This window comes from Hypomesus nipponensis, chromosome 7 (genome assembly GCF_054491055.1).
Source record: "Hypomesus nipponensis isolate SF chromosome 7, ASM5449105v1, whole genome shotgun sequence".
In the NCBI taxonomy this organism is placed as follows: Eukaryota; Metazoa; Chordata; class Actinopteri; order Osmeriformes; family Osmeridae; genus Hypomesus; species Hypomesus nipponensis.
In genome coordinates, this window is record NC_140367.1 from 10,665,016 (window position 1) to 10,677,346 (window position 12,331).

The following is a 12,331-nucleotide window of genomic DNA, read 5'->3' on the forward strand; positions in this document are numbered from 1 at the left end:
ATGTGGTCTCGTTTTGCAACCGAAGAAACAGGACGGAGGTTTCAAAGTCGCGAATTCGACATTTACACCTAAGTTGTACACACAGGTTCAAATAATAGAAACTCCCATTTTATAAAACAATATCCGTATTTAGGATGTATACTTTTATTGAATTTCATGTAGGGTATACATTTGATTTTATATTACCATTACATTCATGGGACTGCAATCAGCAGATTCGTGTGGAGACAAGTGAGTCCCATAGCAAAGAAGTACCACTAGATGGTGCTGATATATCTGACACTGATATAAAATGACTCTTGACATCATCAGAGTTCTAGGGTCTTTACATCCTTTAAGCTACAATGGATACCTCCAGGTATCCACAAACCCTTTCACTTCAGGAGCCCTGCCCTCCTGAGGGCCTTGTCCACATTGGGAATCAGTTGTCTGTGGTAGTCCCATAATCTGGTATCCTGATGGAGTTCATTCTTTGTCAGTGCCTTTTGCAGGCCAACTCTGACATGGATGATCCGACAAACGTCTGGGGGAACCTCCACCACATCCTTGAAGCTGTGCAGTACGCTGTGCACTGATGTCTGCACCACCGCTCTGGAGACACACAAGGAGGTGTAAGGACATCGATAGTGAATGAGTGATTACTAATGACTGCTATAGTCCATGGAGGAAACAAATAATTACACTTTGGAAGTCAGACACCAGGAAGTTTGCTTTGCAGATTGGATGAACATCCTTGTATGATTTCATCCAATATGTACATCAAATTACACTGGCCCACATAAAGTACTGTACCACGCCCAGAGAATGCTCTGGTATGCCTTATTACATTTACCTTAAAACGGGAGCGTTCCATATTAGTGCGCACTCAAAATAACTAAAATGTTGCCGAAGAAAAAGACTGTCTACAAGTACTGGTGTGCAGCAATTTATTGGTTAGCAAGCTAGACTAGCAACATTCGGTTAATTTTTGAGCAATAATATTGCACTGTCCCGTGCTATCAGTGCTAACTATCTGGTCTAACTACTGAAACGTTGGACGGAAGCTCAGGTCTAGGTATTAGTTGTTAACTAGACATCCACTTTTAATTTGAGCTTCGTAGCCACGCCATTACATGGCCTGGTCTTAGCTTCTTTAAACAACGTTTTCCACGGATGCACAATTATTGGAGATATCCAAATCAACATAAGCTAACCTTAACAACAGCCTAATGTTCGTCTATCGAGTCCCAAGTCAATAGTAACTTGTTTACAGCATATGTAGGCTAGCTAGCTACCATATACCCAGTGCCTACGAAACATTAATGATTGATTTAGAATGTTTAGGCCTACTGTTTAAATGAAATATTATTTTATTGAAAGTGTCCCATTGTCATTGTTATTTTAAAGGCAGCTTTTATAAAATGAGCATTGAATGAATGAGATGGTGCAAGATCTAGCTAGGCTAACAAATGTGGAGTTCACAGTGCTGTTTGTCAGTTGCATGGCAACAGCCACTGTTTACAGGGACTGTTTTCTCGGCTACTGAAATGCGATACACAATGTTTGTTGTCTATAACTATTTTGTGCTGAAAGGCAGCTTACTATTTATTTACTATTTATAATTTCGCTGGCAACCGTATTATAAAAGCAATAAGGTACTCGAGGCAGTACTTCATCGCCAATAAAGTAGGCCCTACGTGTTCCAGGGTTTGCCGGCCCGACGCGCCTTGAACACGTACTTTATTGGCGATTAAGTACTGCCTCTCGTACCTTATTGCTTAATAAAAATACTTATTAGGGAATGCGAAAGGGTTTTGTCGGTATCTAAATGTTCTGGCTCTTCTGAGCTCACCTCTCACTATTCGCGCACCAAACTCCACAAGATCTTCCATGAACAGTGACATTATCGTAAAGAATGAGTTAGTAGGACTTTTATACAGGTTGATCTCTGATCTCAAACTTTACCTGCGCCCGATCAGGTTAGCCGTTCAGCATGTGTTACCATGGCGATCAACCCCGGTAACAAATGATCCACCGTCTTGGTACAGAAAACCCTGGGTTGAACCTGAAGTTACCTCGCTAACGCCAAATCTCGATTCGTAGTACAGGCTCCAGGTCTCATATCAACTCTTTCACAAGCTGCACCTTCACTGAGAAACTATCCACTTCAATCCCTGTCTGAATTAAAGAGGGAAACACTCTGTACCTCTGATCATCACTTCACACACTGAAAAACAAATATGTGGAAATGCTGGAGTTCCACAGAAAATGTGATGACAAATTGTTAATCTGAACAACACAGTTGTGGGTCTGCTGGAGTCATTTAGATTTTCAAAAATCTGTAAATAGGTGTAGTGCTCCCCTGGTGGCTCACTGGGGAGTGTCACAGACTAAGGTCTTGACTCATGGACTGGGGTTCAAGTTAAGTAGTAGCTCATTTCATAGCAGCTGAATATGGAATGCCAAGCAGCTACATTGTCAGAGCAAGAAAATGTTTATACATATAAGTTTGACTAGTTGCCAATCTCCCTTCTTACATAGCCCATTTCTTTCAGATTCTCTTTGTGGAGGTAAATCACAATGGTTTGATGAATAATTATAGAAGAGAAAACATTTCACATTTAAATTAGTCTAGTGTTCAGTCGAGTCTCGGTTGGTTGACCAAATAATCTTAGTCGGGGACATCGCTGTCCTCAGGGACCCCCTGTCCTGCTTGTTTTAGATGTTTCCCCTGTTCCAACACACCTGTTTCAAATGCATGTTCGTTACCAGGCTCCTACAGAGCTAGATAACGACCCTTTTATTGGAATCAGGTGTGTTGGAGCAGGGAAACATCTAAAACAAGGACAGGGGGTCCCAGAGAACAAGGTTGAGAACCACTGCCTTAACACATGCATCATTATCAACATGAGCACAATGCCTCTCAACAAGTCAAGTTCCTGAGATGAGAAATTCCAAGGAGCTAAAAGGCAAAGGACAAGCCCCTTAGTGTGAAGTCAGAGTGATGAATTGTATAGCGATTAGAGAAGTCTTTCAAGTTGGCCTTTTAACATCCAGTTTGAGGGTTTCACATCACATCCAAATGGAGATTTTCCAAACTTCTACATTGATAAAATATCAGACATGCACTAAATGGTCAACTGGGCCAGCAGTGAATGCTGTGCTCAGCAAAGCCTTTAATTTCTTCTCCATGACCCACATGAAATCCTGACAACCACTTCTGTTGGCAGAGTGCTGCGTGTTAAGCCCAGTGCCACACCCACATCTTGACCCCTCCTGCTCAAAACAAGTTAATATGCATCAACCGTAGAGCTGGACTACACAAGTGAGGTTTAAACCCAAATCTGAAGGCACATCTAAACAGAAAGGGGGAAAGGACAAACAAATGATGTAACAAATGTCAAGTGACTCAATACTTTATTAAAACATCAAACCACACAGATGCCAATCTTTGAATGGGATTGGCTTCAAGACATGTTGGCTGGAATAGTTCCCCAAGCACCTGTAGATTTGATACATTTGAATGAGTAAGGAATGACCAAAAAGGTTCAGTAGCTAAGAGTTGGCATAAATGTGAGAAACTTCATAAGCTTGTTGCCCCTTGAAACAGCAAGCCAGTCATTGAGGAACTGCATTACATCCAGGGGCAGTGCTCTGGGATCACTGCGTAAAGGGCCAGCAGCGGAATAGCCTGACTGACCCCCTTTGAATGTGATCCACATTTTCAATAGCAACAAGGGGCCCGCTCACCTTTCTAAAGTTGCCCCCAGTCTGCATGCGCACCACCTGAAAAGAGAAAGTTCACATTTAACAAAAGTTCTTGGAAAGCTTTTGCTTGTAGCAGAGGAGGTAACGGGAACAAATGTTCCCAGAAGATCACCTCAGCATGGCTGCTGACGAGACCAACTGGGATGAGATTTACTTTATGGTCAATTCCACAGCAAGTCAGGAACTGGGTCTCCTAAAAGCCTTGGTATATGACCAAATCAGCACTGACAAACATCCAAGGGGGAAAACAGCTGGACCATCCTACCCTTGATGGGGCTTCAGTTCATCTTGAAACCGTTCTTGGTACATACAACTTCCATTACAGGCACACCTGCAAGTGGAGGACAAAAATAAAATCTGTAACAGACATGTAGCAGAGCCCTGTGACATCACCAGCTCTGCACGTGGCTGAAAGGGTTGGGAATGCTGGACACTTCCAACTCTGGGGCAACTAGAGATCAGTTCTGTGTAAAGCAGATATGAGAATAGGCATGTCTCTGCACAAATACCAGGGATCCAACCACAAGATGGCACAGATCCCAACGATGCCAGATACAGAGTTACTATTGCACCGTTTAATGAACAGACCAGCCTGTGGTGAGGGCTGACTGCAGATACCATACAGTGCTTCACAATTGGGTCCATTTTTGATCACTTGGCACTTACTTGGCATCAAGCAGCATCACATCCTATGCACGTCTATGGTCATTGGCTGCAAAGGTGGAGATTTAGATTTTGGAATTGTGACAAGGTAAAAAAGAATAATACATGACAAATAATATATATGACAAATATACCAGGACTCCAAGCACAGCGCATGGAGACCAACGATGCGTGATGTCAAATTGTTCTTGCACCAAGTTATGAACAGACCAGAGGGAGAAGCCACTGGCTGCAGATACCATAGTGCTACTGTCAAATGGACATCTACCACAACACTAATATCAGCTAGCGTCAAGGAGGATTACTCAGATAATGTGAAAGCTTTACTCACCATCAGGTAGACTGTGCTGGAGCGCCATCTGGTGCTCATTTACAGACCTACACCGGGGCAAAGAAAAGGGCTATATGAAACAAGTGAGACGGCCACAATAACAGCTGTTGTAGGAGTATTTTGAACTTGTTCTGCAGTAATATCCCACACAGCTAATGGCAGTAGCCATGAGGGTAAAGCGAAACCACAGGTATATTCTATGAGGCATTTCCAACGACAAGGCCCAACCGAGAAAGGTCTGTCGGGATAGGCCTCAAAACACTGGACTGTTGATGTTGTCGAGAATGACTCACGGTTAGATCAATTTACACCATGCAACAAACTGTAGCATGTGAATTCATCAAAGAGTTTGCCCATCATTTATGTTTAGTCTTGTAGCAGGTGCTCTTATCCAGAGCGACTTACAGCAAGTACAGGGACATTCTTCCTGAGGCAAGTAGGGTGAAGTGCCTTGCCCAAGGACACATCATCTGGCACGCCCAGGGATCGAAGCCCGACTCAGCCATCTACCACATCAGCCAAACAGATCTGTAAAAGGAAAATAATTTGTATCACACACACACACAATTCATTTGGGATAAAACTCATCTGCCAAGCTCTGTGTTCAGAAAGGCACGTATCATTCACAGCTCAGAGCAGTTGAACATTTTAGCCAATCATCATTACACAAGTAAAAAGATACACATTATCAAGTTGCTTACCTGGCAGTGTTTTGCCACATCTGCACCCATAGTCAGCCTTGAAAAACAAATACAAATGGTCAACCCCTTGAGGCCGTTCTCATTTAACAGTGCAAGTGCATGTTCAGTCTCATAAGTAACACTGCTGCTGAAAGCACAGCAGTGGGTTGCAAGAGAATGGATTGCTCTGAGCACTGCTCCAGCACTCTGGTCCACTGTTAGTCAAGACCGGCGCTGGCGCTGTGCTTACAAAGGCTACTGAAAAGAGCCAAAGCTTAGCATTTTGCTATTCAATGTGGATTCACATTCGCCACGACTTGGTTAATATACATTACACAGTAGGCAAATGGACTTAAAAAATGGAGGCGGAACAGCCAACCACGAGTCACATGTCCCATTTTCTTACCTCATGGTTAAGTGTCAAGGTTTCCTGTAGTGCGTGCGTTGCAAAAAAGTCACAAGGCCCGTCTGCAATTGCCTGCAAAGTTAAGACAGGTCAAATTAAGACCGCTGACATAGGCGCAACCGAATACAATACCACTCGTGAAAACAAATATTACTATACACTGGCAGTTAGCAAAACATGTAATTGTACTTTCATTTAACAACAAGCGTTGCAATTTTTGCATTCAGCGAACAATGGCTGTTTAAGCTCCAGCAGAAACGTATGAAATGTTTCGGGCCTCATTGTCATCCAACTGCAACTAACCCTGCAGAGATGAAAGCAAAACCCGAGCGTCATTTAGCCATGTCACTTGCAGAATTTGCCCAGTAGTTCAGGCAAACTCATCTCGTGGTTGATGGCTAGGGCTAACTAGCTTCTAGCAGTACTGTGCTAGTTACATACAATTGCTAGCTAACATACCACGTGGCCAACACTTTCTGCCTTGACAGTGCTTTTACAAAAATAGCAGACTGGTTTTAAACCACGAATATAAATACATAAATATAAATGACTATAAATTACGGCGCTTACACAATGTTTCAGCAAGTTTTACCGCAACTGGCTAGGTGCTATGCGTTACAACCCTTGCTTTGGATCTTCTGGAGAAATAGGCTGAACTAACGCTGGCAGGGCGTTTATATCTCTCACGCGAAAGAAAACGCTTTACGGCATATCGATTTATCCAATCACAGTGCGATATATTTTACCACCAAAATTGACTAAAATTAAGGATATATTTTCAATTACTAAATCATTAAACGTCTTAAAATCTGTTGCACTCATATATTGTTTACACACTAGCAAAACATTGCAAAAATAAAATACGGAAAGACAGGGGCGATTCTAGGATCAGACCTTTAGGGGTGCTCAGCCCCTAATGAGAATGTGACATGCAGTGACTTGCAAAAGTGCTAAACCCCCTTGCTAATGTAAATCCCTAATTTCACTGGATAACTATCAATACATTTATGTATTATTATGCAAACTATTGAATGAATGAAAAAACGGATGTCCCTTTAGTTCATGAATTACCAGCATCAAATGATGATAATATATATATTTTTTAATTTTACTATTATTATTTTTATGGGTGCTGAGATGCGCTTAGCTTGAAGTCAGCCATTAGGTGTTGGGCTAAAGCTCAAAATTGTGCATTTGAACGATCCCTGGCGATGGAGGGATGGATTTTTCTGTATCGCTTTAAAACTTTTCTACAACCCTTTTCAAATGGGTTGGCATTGAGGAACAAAAATGTAGTTTCTTTATCAACACAGGCATGTTTTCCGGACAACTATGGTCCGCATCCAATCAGAGCTCATATACATGACACTTTCATAAAATCCACCAATCGTGTACCCCGATATTCAAGGCGAGTCAAGTCGGAACAAAACATTCACGTTTATTTTGGTTAGACCAGAGAATGTCTAAGAACAGGGGTTAGTGTTAGGAGGCTTCTGGGACCAGCGCTAGATGCAGAGCAGGAGGTTGGGACCAGGACTGGATGCAGATCAGGTGAAAGAGCAAGCCCCCCCCCCCAAAAAAGTCTTGGGACTATAAGATCTGACACACCCCAACATTACTTTGGTGGCTCCTCATGCCCTTTAAAGTGTGCCATAAAAAGCTTTTGATACTAATTGCAAAAATGTAAAAGTTTTTTTTTTGGCAACACTGTTTTTCATACCTGCCGAAATCCCCCCCCCCCCCCCATATTTTGGAACTATAAGAGCTGACACACCCCAACTATGCGGGGATGTGGACAATCTGGATGGCGACACTAACTGGGTAATAGCTTGTAAACTGCTATTGAATACAATACTGTTTTTACTACTAGACACATTTATAATGAAGCGTTGGTATTTCTTTGTATAAGAGGTAATGTTATTGGCCGGGTTTCCCAGATTCATTAAGAAGCTCTTAACGCTAAGAGCTTCTTAGGAACATTCTAAGAGCGTTTTAGAGCGCTCTTAGAACGTTCTTAAGAAGCTCTTAAGCTCTTAGCGTTAAGAGCTTCTGAACGAATCTGGGAAACCCGGCCATTATAGGTGATAGTGACAGTTTTTGCCATTCCTAATGTTGGATCATTCATTATCATTCCACAAATTAATCTTAATGTTTATCCAAAATCTCAGGTTGGCTGTGACAGCTGCCTCAGATGGTTCCATCAGGGTTGTGCTCGGATCCAACTGACAGAGGAATACATCTGTGCTGCCTGCCGTAAACAGCCCTGACCTTCTTTCATGATCAAGCCTCAAACTTGTTTAAACTCTTATTTAAAATGATCACTCAATTTCTTTTTTTCTATCTTTTGTTAAATATGATTGATTATAGTTTTTGGTTTAAAATACATTTGATGGTAGCAATCCAAATGTCATCATTTATTAGATGTTTTTCACTAGCCAGTCACAAAGGGAAGGTCCAGGCTTGGCTCATCAGGGACAAGAACCAAGCACTGTACATTGCAAGTTAGAAGATACCAACAAGGCTGTGAGAAGCAGGATCTATAAAATGGATATGATCATAAACACAAAACAGTTGTGTGGCAAGTAGTTTACTGAGAGGGAAATAGTTGAATTATAAAGTTAATTTCTGGTAGGACTGACCTCTGGCTTGAGCAGGGGCCTTTTTATATAAATGTGTAAAATAATGTAGCTAGCTGGCTGCACCAGACGCGGCAAGTGTTGATCACAAACTTCCAGTAGTGTTATACACAGATTTCAAACGAATTTCGCTGCTAAGGGAGTTTAGTTAAAACTGTAGACATGCATGGAGTCCATTCAAGGCTTGTCAGAGAAATGAGGGACTGGTGGGCAAATCAGCAATGTAACGTTAGTGTAGCATTTTTTGTAGGATTTTTAAAGATGTTTCAATTAAGAACATGGTTGCATATGTACAGGACTGTGTAGAGCACAAAACAAGACTATCGTAATTTTAAAATCAATTATTTAAACCTATAATATTATATTTATTGGACTTTGGATGATCTGGCCACCATTGTTGCCGGTTGTGCAGTATTCACATACCCCTTGGTTTCAAGTAAGCTCCCGAACACACTCGGTTTTAAGGAATATGTACCCCTTAGGCTTACCTCTTTGTTCCTCAAATAAACTCCCTCGCCTTTCTCCTGCCCATGTGGTGACACTAATCACAGGGCTTCTCTCCCACTAATGACCATCCAAGACCACTGTGGTCACGGAGATAGAAGCATGCTATCACCTTCCCCTCCTGCCTCCTGTCTTCCTTCTGTTCACACCTGAGTCACCTCTTCTCTCTTTCTTTCCTTCTGTTTCTCTTTTTCCTGACACCTCTTGATAGCCCAATCTCAGCATCTACTTCTTCGGGTTCTTTCTTCATCTGTTTCTCTTTTTCTTCTTCATTTGTCTGTTTTCCTCTCAGTCTCTCTCAATCTCTCGCAGTCTCTCTCTTTTTCCTCCTGGCTCTCTGACTCACTGTAAGACACTGATAAGTTTATTTCTCTTTGGTAAGCTCACCATATTTAATTTAATAGCTGAGTTGGCAACAGGGAAGTAATATCCAGGTCATCGCATAGCATCAGTGTCTTACTCTTTACACAAGCAAAACACAGACACACTGCGGATGTTTGGGTATTTTCAAATGCTTATATACCACCATGGCATCATTCCATCTTGTCGTCACATAAAGGTACATTTGTGCATTCAAATAGAGAGTCCGCTGTCCAGAGAGGTGTTCCTTTAAGCTTTACAACACAGCCCAGGTTTGTCCAATAAGGTCACAATGTGTTTCCAGCAGAGTGCTTGTCTTGTGCTCAGGGCAATCCTCCATCTGGCAGAAGGCAGTTTCCCTCGCTCCCATGCTAACTGGGGCACCTGAGTGGAAACTGGGGCCCGTGTTTGGAGATGAAACTTGTCAGTCGTCTGTCCCCATAGCCAGTTGGAGTCAGGAAAAAGACCCAGAACAACTGGAAAAAGGAAATTGTATTTTGGGGGGGTTGGAATCCACCTGTTAGGGACCTTTCTGTCAATGACACTGACTATCAGTTGTGCGCCTGGGATTTCCTGTTTTGATGACATGGTCCACCTTTGAAATACTTGACGTCGACCATCCGGGCCAGTGTGTGTGTGAGATAGAGAGAGGGAGAAAGAGTGTGTGTCTGTGCCTGCCTGAGGGGTGACATGGTGACAGGATCTACACCCCCCGCTGAGAAACCCACAATGGCACTGGTCTCCTCCGTGGTGAAGCACATGAGGGCGGACCACACCTATGTGGTTCCCTTATGCAATTGTCTTTATGTAATCTGTCCTAAGCGCAGTCATAGTGCCTCCCCAATACACTCTCCCTCTCTCCAAGTCCCTGGCCCTGTGACGCCTTATATAACTTATGCTGCAGTGTAGCAAGGGAATACAGAGGCATAGATCTAGACTCAAAAAGCACAACAGACAGTCATGAGACTGAACAGATGTTTCTGAACAGAAACAGACACAGACACAAAAACAGACCCCCCCCCCCAACACACACACACGTACACAAGTCCTATGTTAAACTTTGACCTTTAAAACACGACCTGGAACTGCCAAGGATCTGCCAATGAGCCCACTCCTTCACCACACTGCAAAGAACAGCCCACCACCAACGCAGCCCACCAACGCAGCCCACCAACGCAGCCCACCCACAGTACGACTTTAGCATACAAGGCCTGAGGCGCTCTTGTTTAAAAACGTTTGTGTGCAAATGTCCAAATTCCCTTTTCAGTTGAAGTTGCGTGCTGCGTCTATCTGAGGTGAGCCTGTGGATTCTGGTTGCCTAGCAACCCCTCCTTGGTGAAGGGTGTGATGCTGGGAGTTTGCGGCAGTTCCATTTTGAACACAAGAGGCCCGGGAGTGAAACGTAGTGTTACCTGAAGTGTTAATCACTCTGTTTCTTCATCATAAACCAGCAGTCACAGTGACAACAACCCCCCACAACAAAAAAGGTCTGTTCGTTATTATTTTGAGTTATTCTGTCAGTCGGTGGATGAAATGTTGTCTTTCCTGTATCTTATTCTGCGTTAATCTCTTAAATAAACGCATGTTTATCTCACGCCAAACCATTTTCAAATGCCCGTGAGATTTCCCTTTCATAGACACGGCAGAGTGGTACCCGTCCTCTGGCTGAGCAAGAGTTAACAAATCACGTCACTGGAGTTCATTGTATATTCATGACATTCTCCCTCCCTCCCTCTCTCCCTCTCCCTCTCCCTCTCCCTTCCCCTCTCCCTCTCTTCCTCAGGGTCGATGTGGTCGGCTCATACCAGCTCTGTGTGCACAGACCACTACTGACTGACCCAGTTGCAGGTAAGGGAAGGGTTAACACTTGTTTGGCCTGGAGAGGAAGGGAGGGATGGGGGGTATAGTGGGGTAGTCGGGGGGGGGGGGGAGGAAAGAAGGGTAAGAATGATCAACAGATCATTTAGCAGTAGAGAGATCCCTCACTAATGAGGTCTTCGTAGGTAATACAGGGGGAGAAAACTGTGTGTGTGTAGAGCCAGAGAGAGAGAGAGAGAGAAAGAGAGAGAGAGAGAGGGGGGGGGGGGGAGGAAGGAGGTGGGGATTGAGGGGAAATGAATCGCGAGCTGCAAGAGCATTAGCTGTCAGTGTCCTAAGCTGCCCGGTCGAGATCTCATTGAAGGTATTTACAGTGTGTGTGTCAGCGTGTGTGTGTGCATATGCATATGCGTATGCGCTCTTGTCGAGCGTTAGTGTACGTTCCCGTGGTTTCTGTGTACTTTAATCGACTGGAATTATATTGTGGGAGTGTTGTCGGTCATAAGTGTGGAATGCACCGTGGTTCATTGGGGGGACTACTGAAGGACAGGTAGCAGAGGATGGGTGAGAGAGAGAGAGAGAGAGAGAGAGGGAGAGAGAGGGAGGGAGAGAGAGAGAGAGAGAGAGAGAGAGAGAGAGAGAGAGAGAGAGAGAGAGAGAGAGAGAGAGAGAGAAAGGAGGATGAGAGGAGGGAAAATCGGGAGGACAAGCGACTGAAAACAAGCTTGCAATCAGAGAGAGGGAGAGGTCGAGAGAGAGTGACACAACAGGAGGAGGATTACAGAGGACAAACCCAAACAAAAGGTCAGGAGGAGACGTGACTGCGTGGTGACGAGTGACACCGCCAGACAGACAGAGAGAGAAAGAGAGAGAGATAGAGAGAGAGAGAGAGAGAGAGAGAGTGAGAGAGAGAGAGAGAGAGAAAGACAGAGAGAGAGTGAGAGAGAGAGAGAGAGAGTGAGAGAGAGAGATAGAGAGAGAGAGTGAGAGAGAGAGAGAGAGAGAGAGAGAGAGAGAGAGAGAGAGAGAGAGAGAGAGAGAGAGAGAGTGAAGGAGTAGAGAGACAGAGAGGACTGCACTTGTCTCGGTTTCTCCCTCACTCATGTCCGTTTGTATCTCCTGTCTCTGCCATCCCCCCACTCAGCGCTGTGTTGGTGCTACTCTCTGAGCCCCAGGATGAAGGGGC

General features: G+C 43.8%; 2 long non-coding RNA genes and 3 other non-coding genes across 5 annotated transcripts; all 5 read right to left on the reverse strand.

Moving 5' to 3' along the window:
* Positions 1-310: 310 nt before the first annotated feature.
* Positions 311-1,966, reverse strand: LOC146276738 (uncharacterized). The gene is made up of 2 exons (XR_014762482.1): positions 1,832-1,966; positions 311-591 (listed from the first exon to the last, which is right to left on the reverse strand). It is a non-coding gene; the product is annotated as an uncharacterized LOC146276738 (long non-coding RNA).
* A 1,413-nt stretch (positions 1,967-3,379) lies between these two features.
* On the reverse strand, positions 3,380-6,549 carry LOC146276739 (uncharacterized). Its single transcript, XR_014762408.1, has 9 exons — positions 6,398-6,549; positions 5,828-5,899; positions 5,443-5,479; positions 5,147-5,269; positions 4,742-4,788; positions 4,414-4,459; positions 4,013-4,078; positions 3,730-3,765; positions 3,380-3,481 (listed from the first exon to the last, which is right to left on the reverse strand). It is a non-coding gene; the product is annotated as an uncharacterized LOC146276739 (long non-coding RNA).
* On the reverse strand, positions 4,237-4,376 carry LOC146276740 (small nucleolar RNA SNORA8). The gene has a single exon (XR_014766174.1). It is a non-coding gene; the product is annotated as a small nucleolar RNA SNORA8 (small nucleolar RNA).
* LOC146276741 (small nucleolar RNA SNORA18) lies at positions 4,866-4,999 on the reverse strand. Its single transcript, XR_014766173.1, has one exon. It is a non-coding gene; the product is annotated as a small nucleolar RNA SNORA18 (small nucleolar RNA).
* Positions 5,340-5,411, reverse strand: LOC146276742 (small nucleolar RNA Z40). Its single transcript, XR_014766172.1, has one exon. It is a non-coding gene; the product is annotated as a small nucleolar RNA Z40 (small nucleolar RNA).
* Positions 6,550-12,331: the final 5,782 nt, after the last annotated feature.